The sequence below is a fragment of the Capra hircus genome, chromosome 1, assembly GCF_001704415.2.
Source record: "Capra hircus breed San Clemente chromosome 1, ASM170441v1, whole genome shotgun sequence".
NCBI classification, from domain to species: Eukaryota; Metazoa; Chordata; class Mammalia; order Artiodactyla; family Bovidae; genus Capra; species Capra hircus.
In genome coordinates this window covers 129,881,361-129,895,606 of record NC_030808.1, presented here as the reverse complement: position 1 = coordinate 129,895,606, position 14,246 = coordinate 129,881,361, and the positions used below count along the sequence as shown (strand labels likewise).

The window sequence follows — 14,246 nt, the reverse complement described above, 5'->3', positions numbered from 1 at the left end:
AACCCACTCCAGTATTCTTGCCTGGAGAATCCCATGGACAGAGGAGCTTGGTGGGCTACAGTCCATGGGTTGCAGAGTCAGACATGACTGAGCAACTTCACTTCCACTTTCACTTGAAGGCAGAAGGCTCACTTGTATAGTCTCTATGGAAGCAACTATCTCTCAAATGACAAATGTAAATACCCTTTAACACAGCTATTGCTCCACTAGGAAATTATTCTACACATACCTGAGATGTACACAATTATTCACCACACTCTGCAATCTCAAATGATTAGAAAACAACTAAATGCCCATTCATTGGTAGACTGGGTAAATAAATTATGGTACATTCACACACAAAAACAAAGCATCATTAAATATACAACGAAATGGTCCCTTAAAAAAAAAAACTATTAAGGTGATCAGTTATAAGCATAAATTCTATCCCAGTTTTCACTGCAACATTGTTTACAATAGTTAAGATATGGACACAACTTAAGTGTCCATCAACAGATGAATGGATAAAGAAGAATGGTATACATACAATGGATAACTACTCTGCCATTAAAAACAAGAATGAAGTTTTGCCATTTGTAACAACATGGATGGATTCAGAGGGTATTGTGCTAAGTGAAATAAGTCAGAGAAAGAAAAATACTGTATGATAATACTTACATGTGGAATATAAAAATTAAAACAAACTAATGAATATAAAAAAGAAAAAACCTGACAGTTATGGAGAACAAACTAGTGGTTATCAGTAGGGAGTGGGAAATGGGGAGGAGCAAGGGGCGGTAGGGGATTAAGAGGTACAAACTACTACATATAAAAAGAATAATCTAGAAGGGTATATTGTACAACATGGAATATTTTGTAATAACTATAAATGCCATATAATCTTCAAAAAATTTTTATCACTATGTTGTATACCTGAAACTTATATAACATTATAAATCAACTATTCCTCAATAAAAAAATAAATAAACTTTAAAATAAACAAGAACATAAATTTCAGAGTCACAGATACAGATTTGAAAGCTGAGTCTCCCACTTAACATCTGTGTGCCACCTGGCATGTTAATTTCCGAAAGCTTCAGTTTCCTCATCTATTAAATACGGATATCATTAGTACCATTAGTACTACAAGTTTCTTATGAAGATAAACTGAATAACACACAAAGAGCACTTAGCATAATCTGACACAGTCCAGTTCAGTTCAATCACTCAGTCGTGTCCGACTCTTTGCAACCCCATGAATAGTATCACGGCAGGCCTCCCTGTCCATCACCATCTCCCGGAGTTCACTCAGACTCAAGTCCATTGAGTCAGTGATGCCATCCAGCCATCTCATCTTTGGTCATCCCCTTCTCCTCCTGCCCCCAATCCCTCCCAGCATCAGAGTCTTTTCCAATGAGTCAACTCTTCGCATGAGGTGGCTAAAGTACTGGAGCTTCAGCTTTAGCATCATTCCTTCCAAAGAAATCCCAGGGTTGATCTCCTTCAGAATGGACTGGTTGGATCTCCTTGCAGTTCAAGGGATTCTCAAGAGTCTTCTCCAACACCACAGTTCAAAAGCATCAATTCAAAAAAAAAAAAAAAATGCATCAATTATTTGGCGCTCAGCCTTCTTCACAGTCCAACTCTCACATCCATACATGACTACTGGAAAAACCATAGCCTTGACTAGACGGACCTTAGTCGGCAAAGTAATGTCTCTGCTTTTGAATATGCTATCTAGGTTGGTCATAACTTTTCTTCCAAGGAGTAAGTGTCTTTTAATTTCATGGCTGCAATCACCATCTGCAGTGATTTTGGAGCCCAGAAAAATAAAGTCTGACACTGTTTCCACTGTTTCCCCATCTATTTCCCATGAAGTGATGGGACCGGATGCCATGATCTTTGTTTTCTGAATGTTGAGCTTTAAGCCAAGTTTTTCACTCTCCTTTCACTTTCATCAAGAGGCTTTTTAGCTCCTCTTCACTGTCTGCCATAAGGGTGGTGTCATCTGCATATCTGAGGTTATTGATATTTCTCCTGGCAGTCTTGATTCCAGCTTGTGTTTCTTCCAGTCCAGCATTTCTCATGATGTACTCTGCATAGAAGTTAAAAAAGCAGGGTGACAATATACAGCCTTGACGTACTCCTTTTCCTATTTGGAACCAGTCTGTAGTTCCATGTCCAGTTCTAACTGTTGCTTCCTGACCTGCATACAGATTTCTCAAGAGGCAGGTCAGGTGGTCTGGTATTCCCATCTCTTTCAGGATTTTCCACAGTTTATTGTGATCCATGCAGTCAAAGGCTTTGGCATAGTCAATAAAGCAGAAATAGATGTTTTTCTGGAACTCGCTTGCTTTTTTCGATAATCCAGCAGATGTTGGCAATTTGATCTCTGGCTCCTCTGCCTTTTCGAAAACCAGCTTGGACATCTGGAAGTTCATGGTTCACGTATTGCTGAAGGCTGGCTTGGAGAATTTTGAGCAGTACTCTACTAGCATGTGAGATGAGCGCAACTGTGCGGTAGTTTGAGCGTTCTTTTGCATTGCCTTTCTTTGGAATTGGAATGAAAACTGACCTTTTCCAGTCCTGTGGCCTCTGCTGAGTTTTCCAAAGTTGCTGGCATATTGAGTGCAGCACTTTCACAGCATCATCTTTCAGGATTTGAAATAGCTCCACTGGAAGTCCCTCACCTCCACTCACTTTGTTCGTAGTGATGCTTTCTAAGGCCCACTTGACTTCACATTCCAAGATGTCTGGCTCTAGATTAGAGATCATATCATCATGATTATCTGGGTCGTGAAGATCTTTTTTGTACAGTTCTTCCGTGTATTCTTGCCACCTCTTCTTAATATCTTCTGCTTCTGTTAGGTCCATACCATTTCTGTCCTTTATCGAGGACATGCCCATCTTTGCATGAAATGTTCCCTTGGTATCTCTAATTTTCTTAAAGAGATCTCTAGTCTTTCCCATTCTGTTCTTTTCCTCTATTTCTTTGCATTGATCGCTGAAGAAGGCTTTATCTCTTCTTGCTATTCTTTGGAACTCTGCATTCAGATGCTTATATCTTTCCTTTTCTCCTTTGTTTTTTGCTCTTTTCTTTTCACAGCTATTTGTAAGGCCTCCTCAGACCTCCATTTTGCTTTTTTGCATTTCTTTTCCATGGGGATGGTCTTGATCCCTGTCTCCTGTACAATGTCACAAACCTCCGTCCATAGTTCATCAGGCACTCTATCTATCAGATCGAGGCCCTTACATCTATTTCTCACTTCCACTGTATAATCATAAGGGATTTGATTTAGGTCATACCTGAATGGTCTAGCGGTTTTCCCTACTTTCTTCTTCAATTTAAGTCTGAATTTGGCAATAAGGAGTTCATGATCTGAGCCACAGTCAGCTCCTGGTCTTGTTTTTGCTGACTGTATAGAGCTTCTCCATCTTTGGCTGCAGAGAATATAATCAATCTGATTTCGGTGTTGACCATCTGGTGATGTCCATGTGTAGAGTCTTCTCTTGTGTTGTTGGAAGAGGGTGTTTGCTATGACCAGTGCATTTTCTTGGCAAAACTCTATTACTCTTGCCCTGCTTCATTCCGCATTCCAAGGCCAAATTTGCCTGTTACTCCAGGTGTTTCTTGACTTCCTACTTTTGCATTCCAGTTCCCTAAAATGAAAAGGACATCTTTTTTGGGTGTTAGTTCTAAAAGGTCTTGTAGGTCTTCATAAAACCATTCAACTTCAGTTTCTTCAGTGTTACTGGTTGGGGCATAGACTTGGATTACTGTGATATTGAATGGTTTGCCTTGGAGACGAACAGAGGTCATTCTGTCGTTTTTGAGATTGCATCCAAGTACTGCATTTCAGACTCTTTTGTTGACCATGATGGCTACTCCATTTCTTCTGAGGGACTCCTGCCCGCAGTAGTAGATATAATGGTCATCCGAGTTAAATTCACCCAATCCAGTCCATTTTAGTTCACTGATTCCTAGAATGTCGACGTTCACCCTTGCCATCTCTTGTTTGACCACTTTCAAAATCTGACACAAAGGTGCACATTTTACAATGTTAACTATGGTTATAGTTTAATTCTATATAGTAAATCACACAGTTTCTCTAATATACTATATTGTCAGCCACAATTTTGAAAGGCAAAAGAACATAAAAGAAACAGGTAAAAATAGACAGAATATATGGATTTACAGAAAGCACTGATTAAAAAGTAACTGCCTACACCTCAATGAGAAACAGTGACTTCTTCACAAATTAAAGATAAAATAATTGTTGCTGGTTGGTATGGTATTATAGTTCTCGTAACACAAACACACAGAAATATTCCTTTCTTGTAGGTAGAATGAGAATCCAAACTCAGAAGCCTCTCGGGATATTTTAATAACTTAATATAATTTAATAATGGAATGGTAGGTGAAGTACATCGTTTTAAGACAACTAATGACAACTAATGATTTCCAATGAAAATGTGAACTTTCCACCGCTATCAAGAGAACAAAAATTAAAGAACTACAATTGATCACAAAACTAACAACTACCTTCTTCTGTGGATGTTTCCTTAGGCTCACAGAGCAAAAAACAAGCACATTAAGAGAACTCCAGTTGGTTTTCCCCCAGGACATGCCTCCAGCGATTAACTACAACGAATCTCAATTTCAGGAATGATATCTACATAGCTAATGAATATGGAACCATAAAGAAGGCTGAGCACAGAACTGATGCTTTCAAACTGTGGTGCTGGAGAAGACTCTTGAGAATCCCCTCCATAGCATGGAGATCAAACCAGTTGGTCCTAAAGAAAATCAACCCTGAATATTCATTAGAAGGACTGATGCTAAAGCTAAAGCTCTAGTACTTTGGCCACCTGATGTAAAGAGCTCACTCACTGGAAAAGACCCTGATACTGAGAAAGATTGAGGGCAAGAGGAAAAGAAGGCATGGCATCACCGACTCAAGGGACATGAGTTTGAGCAAACTCTGAGAGACAGTAAAGGACAAGGAAGCCTGATGTGCTGCAGTTCATGGGGTCACAAAGAGTCAGACATGACTTAGAGACTGAACAACTTTTGAAAATATATTACAACTACAGAAATAAGTTTTAAATAAATTTTTGTTCAGATAACATAAAGGCAGAAATTTGTAATGATTTATAAAGCCAGAGGAAAACATCCATTTTAATAGCATAAGATCTAAATACAAGACCCACACTAAATCAGTACCTTAAGAATCAGCTCAGTTCAGATCAGTCGCTCAGCCGTGTCCGACTCTTTGCGACTCCATAAACTGCAGCACACCAGGCTTCCCTGTCCATCACCAACTCCTAGAGCTAGGAGTCTAGCTCATGTCCACCTAGTTGACGCCATCCAACTATCTCAACCTCTATCATCCCCTTCTCCTCCTGCCTTCAATCTTTTCCAGCATCAGGGAGAAGCACTTTTAAATAACCATATTTCAACTGTTTAATAGAAATTAACTACTGTGTAACTACATGTAAGTAACATGTCAGAGGCAGTAGGATAGCTGCCTGGCTACAAACACGAACACCTACATTTCCAATAGCAAATCTTCAGTTTAATTCCTATGAAAATGGTTAGCAGGTTAAATGATTAAATAAACACTAAAGAGAACTTCAAATCACAGTAAATTTATAATTCTGACAATATCCAGTACTCATTTAAATCACAAAAGGCCAATCATTTAAGCTAGTAAAGTACAAATGTCTCAAAATGGAGTTTGGCCTCTTGTTGACAATCACCTCAAATTTCCTCCAGTGGCTCAGCAGGTGAGGAATTCATGGAATTCTGGTCTTCAAGGTCTAGTAAGCACTGTGGTTAAACCATCCAGCCAACACGGAGTCATGTGGGGCAAGGCCTATAGATTATCCAACTCCTTTGTTCCCTCCCATATCTTCTTTACTTTGTAACTACCATTACTTCTAAATGGTACAAGAAGATAAACATGAAATTGGTAAATATTATAAATTAGTTATTAGAAATGCAAGGAAAAACAATGGTCAGGAATGTGGTTAAACTGCAGTTTAAATAAAGCTTCTGGATTATCCATGGATTTCTTTTAATCCACATAATCCTCCTCCTGAAGGCATGGATAATCAGGATCGCATTTCCACTCTAGGCAAATGAGCATTTGTCTGGTGGTCTCCCAAGTAGCCAGAGCAGCAGAAGACAAGCTACAGGGCCCAGGATGCGCCAGTCCCTCCTGGGTGTGCAGCAGGGCCTTGTGAACTGCTGGCGTGGGCTCTAACAATACCACAACACAGGGGACTGCCAGATTGACATCCTTTGTTTTGGCAACAGATACTCCCAATTAAAGGGGCAACTGCCAATAACCTTAGGTGACCTACATTAAATACTTAAGAAAATGAGGAACTATACATTCTTGATGAAGTCCGGGAAAGATCTACAGCCAGGACTTAGGGGAAGGATTTGTAAAATTTTTTGAGGAAATGAGGGAATTTCTAGATTACTGACTATTTTAGGCTGGAAATAAGAAAGCTACCTTTGCAAAACACTAAAGCTATAAAGATATCACACTTTTCCCTCCAATCCTAGAAAAGTGAATACCTAAAATAACTAAATGCAGAATAAAATGGATAAGCTAGGAAAAAGTGACAATGTTAGAGAGAGAAAAGGGAGAAAAGCTGAGACTTCATAACATAACCCTTCGCAAAATTAATCTCTAGTTTACCCTAGCCTACCCTGCAATTGCAGTAAGTGGGAATTCTGGATTTATCGAAGGGAGATGAAAAGATATGTGATGTCATCCATTATGATATTATCACTGACTTAGCCACCAAATTTCTTTGTTAGATGTTCCCTATTGTAACTTGACATTACGGGATTTGCCTCATTTGACAGGTTCCAGAAGTTTTACAATAATTTTTTTTTAATTTAAAGCCTTTTGGGAAAGGAGTACGTCAAGGCTGTATGTTGTCACTCTGCTTCTTTAATTTATATGCAGAGTACACCATGCGAAATGCCAGGCTGGGTGAAGCACAAGCTGGAATCAAGATTGCCAGAAGCATAGACGACCTTGGATAGAAGAGAAGGCAAACTAAAGAGCCTCTTGATAAAGGTGAAAGAGAGTGAAAAAACTGGCTTAAAACATTCAAAAAACTAAGATCATGGCATCCAGTCCCATAGCTTCCTGACAAATAGATGTGAAAAAGTGGCAACAGTAACAGATTTTATTTTCTTGGGCTCCAAAATCACTGCAGAAATGAAAAGATGCTTGCTCCTTGGAAGAAAAGCTCTGACCAAACTAGACAGCATATTAAAAAGTGGAGACATCACTTTACCGACAAAGGTCCATATAGTCAAAGCTACGGTTTTTTCAGCAGTCACGCAGGGATGTGAGAGCTGGACCATAAAGAAGGCTGAGCGCTGAAGAATTGATGCTTTCAAACTGTGGTGCTGGAGAGGCCTCTTGAGAGTCCCTTGGACTACAAGGAGTTCAAACCAGTCAATCCTAAAGGAAATCAGTCCTGAATATTCATTGGAAGGAGTGATGTTAAAGCTGAAGCTCCAATACTTTGGCCATCTGATGCAAAGAGCCGGCTAATTGGAAAAGACCCTGATGCTGAGAAAGATTGAGGGCAGGAAGAGAAGGGGATGACAGAAGATGAGATGGTTGGATGGCATCACAGACTTAATGGACATGAGTTTGAGCAAACTCGAGGACACAGTAAAGGACAAGGAAGCCTGGTGTGCTACAGTTCAAGAGGTCACAAAGAGTCACACATGACTTACAGACTGAACAACAATAGAACATTCCTCCATCTACGAAGTTTAGTACTTTTTCTAAAAGAATACCAACAATTACGTTGATCAATTATCCACTTATTCCAAGTTCTAACCTTTTCTTGCCATGAGAAATATTCTGTTTAGAAAAAAAGAACAGTAAGGCCAAGTGTTAAAAAGGAGAGCAGTGGGCTTCCCTGGTGGTTCAGAGGTAAAGAATCTACCTGCTGATGCAGGAGAGGCTGATTTGATCCCTAATCAAGGGAGATCCCATATGCCATGGTGCAGCTGAGCCCACGTGCCACAACTGTTAGCCTGTGCTCTAGAGCCCAGGAGCCGAGACCACTGGGCCCACATGCTGCAACTACATGCCCTCAAGCCTGTGCTCCACAACAGGACAAGCCACAGCAATGAGAAGCCCACAACTAGAAAGTAGCCCTCACTTGCAACTAGAGAAAAGCCAGTGCAGCAATGAAGACCCAGCACAGCCCCAAAAGAAATTAATGTTTTTATTTTAATGAAGGGGAATTGACTGCAAAGGGGTAACATGAGAGAATTCTTTGGGGTGTTGAAATTATTCTGTACACTGTTAGTGGTAGTTACAGAAATCTAGGCAGAAAAAGATTTTTAAAAAACGATTTAAAAAAAGTAAAAGAAAGTAAAAAACAATCTAAGTACGTGTTAAAACTCATAGGACTGTACATGAAAATGTTTTTACAAAATTTTTAAAGTTCAATGTCACTCTCCTTTTAAAAATATCCTCTTACTTTAAAAAATCTAGTAACTCAGAAAAAGAAAGGTCTAAATTAGACATATGCAATCTGCAGTATCAAAGCAACTGGTAGGTAACACACTACACACCCAACCATACATCTAATTCCTTTCATTTTTCTCTATCAACTAGAAGCTTGTGACTCAGGATTATTTAACCTGGAGATGATAACATAAAGGTTACCATGATACATGAGAGAACAACTTTAAAAGGAAGTACAGGCACTTCCCTGCTGGTCCAGTGGCTATCATTCCATGCTCCCAACGCAGGGGGCCTGGGTTCAATCCCTGGTCAGGGAATTAGATCCCACATGCCTCAACTAAGTTTGCATGCTTCAGTTAAAGGTCCCACATGTCACAACTAAGAGCCAGCACAGCCAAATAAAAATATAATTAATTTAAAAAAAAAAAGGAAGTACACCAGTTTAGAGTCACTCCAAAAGGTAAAGCTGGACTGACTGAGTGGCTGGAAAATCCAGAGAGTCAGACCTTGATTATGAGAAGTAGAAAGGCCTCTTCAAGAAAGAATTAGTATCCTCTCACAAAAAGTGTCCCAGACTACCAAAGATACATAGACATTCCTTAGAAAAATAGCCCATACAAATCAGGTAATGCAGAGAAGGCGGAGGGAAAAATAATCCAAAGTGTCAAAGTTTGGAGATGTAGGTGAGAAGGTAAAAGAAGTAAGAAGAGAATTTGTCCCACCCAAGCCTGAAAATCTATAATGCTCTCCTCTATCTTCCTTTTCTTTTTCTCTACTGAATGTTTAATATTATTCCTCTTGTCTAGGATTTCCTTATCCAACATATCTTTTTCCTATTATCTACTCTGACAATGAAATTCTACACTTTGATTTTTCCATACCCTTCTTTCTTCACAAACCTGCTAGGCCGTTTTAAGGGCTTCAGTCTCAGGCAGGGGGAAAACCCTAAATTATTAATATTTGCCTCTTTCTACAACATGACAAAGCTTGCAAGTGAGCAGTTAACAGAAGACAAATGATAGAGATTTATCTCCAAGATATGCTAGGATACAACTGAATCAAATAGTTCAGAGGAAACACATAAATGCACATAGGCAGGGTAGGGGGAGTCTCACATTAAAATATATATATATATAAAATGCAACTGAAACAAAAATGCCTGTTCTCTAAAAGTTTCAACTGCTACCCTATACAATCTGGTATGCAATACTGGATTAAAGTACCACATTCTACAGAACCAGTTCCCTCCAGTCAAGACCAAAATTTAATGCTTCTAAAGAACAAAACAAGGCTGAAAAGCTTGCTTGGTTTCTTATTCACAAAAATACTAATGATCCAGTATACAATGGACAAAATCCACATTTGTTCTTGCTATCAATGGTTTGACGTCTAAATGCTTAGTCTTTTCAGGAGGTGCAGTATCTTAATGAAGACTGAGAGAAGAAGGATACCTAAAAGAATAATTCTACGCCCTGTGATTACTTCCTCATTTGCACAAACCTGGGACAAAAAAAAAAAAAGATCGTGTGTTCAATACATGTTATACTTGGAATTAGAAGATTTTATAATGTATTTCATTCATACATTCATCCATTCAATAATAGTTAAATTTTCCAGATACTGTTCTGCTTACTGAGAAAACCTCAGGGCAGAAAAAGTTCCTTCCATCAGACAGCATATAATATGTTGGAGCGAAAAGACCACAAACAAATGAACAAGGAAATAAGATAATTAGTTGATAACGCAGGAAAAGAGTTGGGTTTATTTTTTAGTGTAATAAGTCACTGGAGCAGGAAAGTAAGGAAAGTTCACTCTGACTGCTGTCTGCAAATGGACTGTAGGAGAACAAGGTCAGGGGCAAGGAGACCAGTTAGGAAGCTACTAACCAGGAAGAACTGGAGTGGTGGCAATAAAAATAAACATGGACTTCCCTGGTGGCCCAGTGGATGACAGTTTGCCGGCCCATACAGAGGACACGGGTTCGATTTCTGCTCTGGGAGGATTCCACATGCCATGGAGCAACTGGGTCTGAGCTACAACTACTGAAGCCCATGTACTTAGAACCCATGCTCCACAAGAAGAGAAGCCACCGTAATAAGAAGGCCGAGTACCACAACAAAGACAAGCCCCCACTCACCACAACTAGAGCAAGCCCAAGCAAAGCAATGAAGATCCAGTGCAGCCAAAAATAAATTAATAAAAATAAATAAAATAGAGCTGGCTTCATTTTTAATAAATAAATAAAAATAAAACAAATATATCTTGAAGGCAAAATCAACAGGGTTTGCTCTGGGTGGTGGAGGAGCAGTAAGGCAAAGTGATGAATTAAGGATGACCACAATTCAATTTTAAAAAAAAATTTTAATTTAAAAACACAAAAAAGGATGACCATCAGGGTGGTCCAGTGGTTAAGAATCAGCCTTCCAATTCAGGGGATGCAGGTTCAATCCCTGATCAGGAAACAAAGATTCCACATGTTTCAGGGCAACTGAATCAGCATGCCACAACTAGAGAGCTACAATTAGAGAAGCCTTTGAGCCACAACAAAGACTCAGGGCAGCCAAAATTTAAGAAAGAAAAGAAAGAATGACCACCAGATTTTTCACTTAAGTAGATGGAAGAGGGGGCAGACGGGTGCTCTTATGAAATCCAGACTGCTGGAGAAGGAATAGATTGAAGAATGAAAATCAAGAGCTCCACTTTGAACACGTCAATTTTAAGATAGACAAATGGAGTGAAGATGTATAGGCAGGTAGAAGAAATCTGAAGGTCAGGGCTGGAGATAAAAATCTGAAGAGTCCACAGCACAGTGGTAGTATTTAAACCACCAGACAGGATGAGATCACCCAGAGAGAAGTGGAAAAAAGGAGAGAGAGATGGGCTTGGATGCCCTGAGGCATTAGGATGATCAGAATTCGGTAAGAGAAGAAAAAGTCAACAGAAGAGATAAAGAGAAAGAAAACCATAAAAACGTAGTATCCTGGAAGGTTCCTTTATATAATGATTCTCTAATGAACCACAACCCTCCCAAATCCTGGCCACAGAGACTCTCAAATTCTATAAACAAAAACTGAGGCCCAAAAATACAGGTGGCCTCCCAAAGTCCCAGATATTTGGGACCCAGAACCAGTCTTCCCTGGTGGCTCAGTGGTAAAGAATTCACCTGTCAACCTCTGCCAATGCAGGGGATGCCGGTTCAATCCCTGGGTTGAGAAGATACCATGGAGAAAGAAATGGCAAGATATTCTAGCATTTTTACCCGGAAAATCCTAGGGATAGAGGAGTCTGGCGGGCTACAGTCCAAGGGGTCACAGAAAGTCAACTTAGCGACTGAACAATAATCAGCTCTAAGAACCAAGATGTGACTTTCGACCTTTTCGCAGTGACTAGTAGTGCTTTTTACTGTTCTGTTCATCAGTGAAACAGGGAAGGTCTTAATTTAGGAAGAACAACAATTAGACTACAAGGAAGTACCTAATTTAGATTACAAGGTTAATTTTAATTTTTTCTATATATTTTGTTTACAGTCACAAAGCAAGTTGGATCAAAAACCTTTCTGGACAGTCTCTAAGAAAAGTAGGAAATACAGACAAGAGGGGCAAGATGGAAATAAATCAAAACCCAACTCAATTTTCTCCACCTCTAAAAAACTCTCTGAAGGCAGAAGACCCTCAGGATGGGAATCAGAGATTGTACAACAAAGTTTTCGGTTTCAACCATTTTTCCTTTGGTGAATAAAATTTCAGTTCTAAAGTTTAAGATTTTAACTTTGTTCCACACTTGCCTTTTGAAACTAAGTGAAGATCTTTATCCTGACCACCCTCTCCGATTCTACATTATCATGACTTAAGCAGTTCTTTAACCATAAAAATCTTAACAGTGTAACCTAAAAATCCCCAAATGATTAATGAACTGCTGAGAATTCTGACTCGTTGGCGATGATTTTATTAGGACTCATATTTTCAAACATCCATTCAGTGCTTCAAAATAAGTACTCATCTAATTTAATTATGATGACTTCACCAGACAGTAACACTGCCCACAATGATGTTTACAAAACCACTTGTCACTCCCTTCGTGTATGTAGCAATGCAGAAAAAGAAGCCTGTTTCCATATTCTGTTTATACTCTGTAACAAGTGACAGAGTTTAAGTGGCACTTAAGATTTTAAACAGCAAAGCACTTCAAGTTTAATGCGTCCCACCATCTTGCATCCGAAGAGAATGGTAAATTCGCTCAGTTTTATTTCAGCAGCAATCCCCATTCAGTACCTGAGACAGGTATTCCAAGAAAGCCTTCACAAAAAAATAAAGGAGAGAGACTCCAAGATCTTAGCTACTGTTAAGACAACAGGCTCTAACATTAAGCAACTTCAGTAGAGGTTACTGCAACATCAAAGCACTTCGGAAATAAGCGTGCCCCCCAAAAGTACACCAGCAACCAGGTATCAGGAACAGTTAACAAGGTAAGATGCTTCAGCAGAGTTACTCCTGATAGCCACCCACTGATCCAGCACTCCCTGTTCGGTCACGCACATCACCCTGTGCTAGCTTCACAACAACCCGCGTGAAGTTCGTGTAATTATTCCCTCTAACAAATCCGGATACTCAGATTCAAGGCCCCAGGACTGGTCACCAGAGGCTCTGGGATCTGAAAACACGACCCTATCCCAACAGTCCAGGAACCCCGGCCCTAAAATACACTGCGCAAAAAGGCATCTGAGAGTCGGCAGCTCCCTGGTGTCCGCAGAGACGCAGGGAAAGAGGACGCCGCCTCTCCGCAGACGCCCCTCATGAAAGCGACTCAAACCGCCGGCAGACCGGGGCGCCCGGCCCCGTCCCTGCCGCCCAGAGGCCGGGGAGCGCCGCTCACCTTGGAGAGCCCAGGAGGCCGCAGGCGAGCCAGGCGCCCCCTCGGGCCGGCGAGCGGCTGTCCGCGGCGCCAGCAGGAAGCGTAGCGCGGGCACCCCAGTCGCCGGCGCCGCAGGCTGTGGCGGGCAAGAGCGCGCCCGCGGCCCGCGCGGGGGCACCTCAGAGGCCCGCCGCGACCGCGCCGCGCCTCAGCCGTGCCGCATCCGGGTCCCGCGCCGCGGCACTCACCTGCTCAGCGCTCCGCCGTCGCCGCCGCCCGCTCTCAGCTCCTGATGCGCGTTCAGCAGACCAGGCCGCCGCAACCTTCCAGCTGCGGCGCCCCCATCCCCGTCTCTCTCAATCGCCGACCGCCTGCCCCGCGCGGCGCTACACCAGCCCGCCGCCCACTGCCATGGCAAGCTCCGCCGCCGCCGTACCGACCAACGGAGCACGCGCGCGCCGCCGCCGTGCCCGCGCGCGCGCGCGCGCGCCTCCCCGCCCCACCTCCCAGCAGCCCTCGCCCCGCCCCGCGCGCCGCTCCGGCCAATCCCCGATCTGCGGTCCGGGCCGGGCCGCGCCGGTCCCAGCTGGGAGGAGAGTTAGGCGGAGCCCGCGCCTCTTTCTCCACCGCTGCCTGCCCTGTGGCGATGGTGCTCTGTGGCCGTTCTTCTCTTTGCGGCTCTGGGAGGACTTGCTATCGGGAATTCCCAGCAAGCTACTTTCAGGAGAGACCCAGCACCTGCCTCGACCTTCGCAGCCACCTCCGAGAGATTCCTCTGTTCCTACGTTTACTTGCCGGCTTTCTCTTCTCAATCGCTGGCCCCAGTTCTGCGACTTTGAACCGATTGCTAGGTTCCTGGGTACGCACTTTGCTTTTCCCTCTCCGGCTCTATCATTCCTG

At 41.9% G+C, this 14,246-nt stretch overlaps 1 protein-coding gene across 1 annotated transcript in view; it reads right to left on the bottom strand.

The window, feature by feature from the left end:
* The window catches only part of PIK3CB (phosphatidylinositol-4,5-bisphosphate 3-kinase catalytic subunit beta), a 179,170-nt gene extending 165,380 nt beyond the window's left edge, over positions 1-13,790 (bottom strand). Inside the window, exon 1 of the mRNA XM_018049899.1 lies at positions 13,595-13,790. The gene's annotated coding sequence lies outside the window, so the exon portion shown is untranslated. The remainder of the gene's footprint in view (positions 1-13,594) is intronic.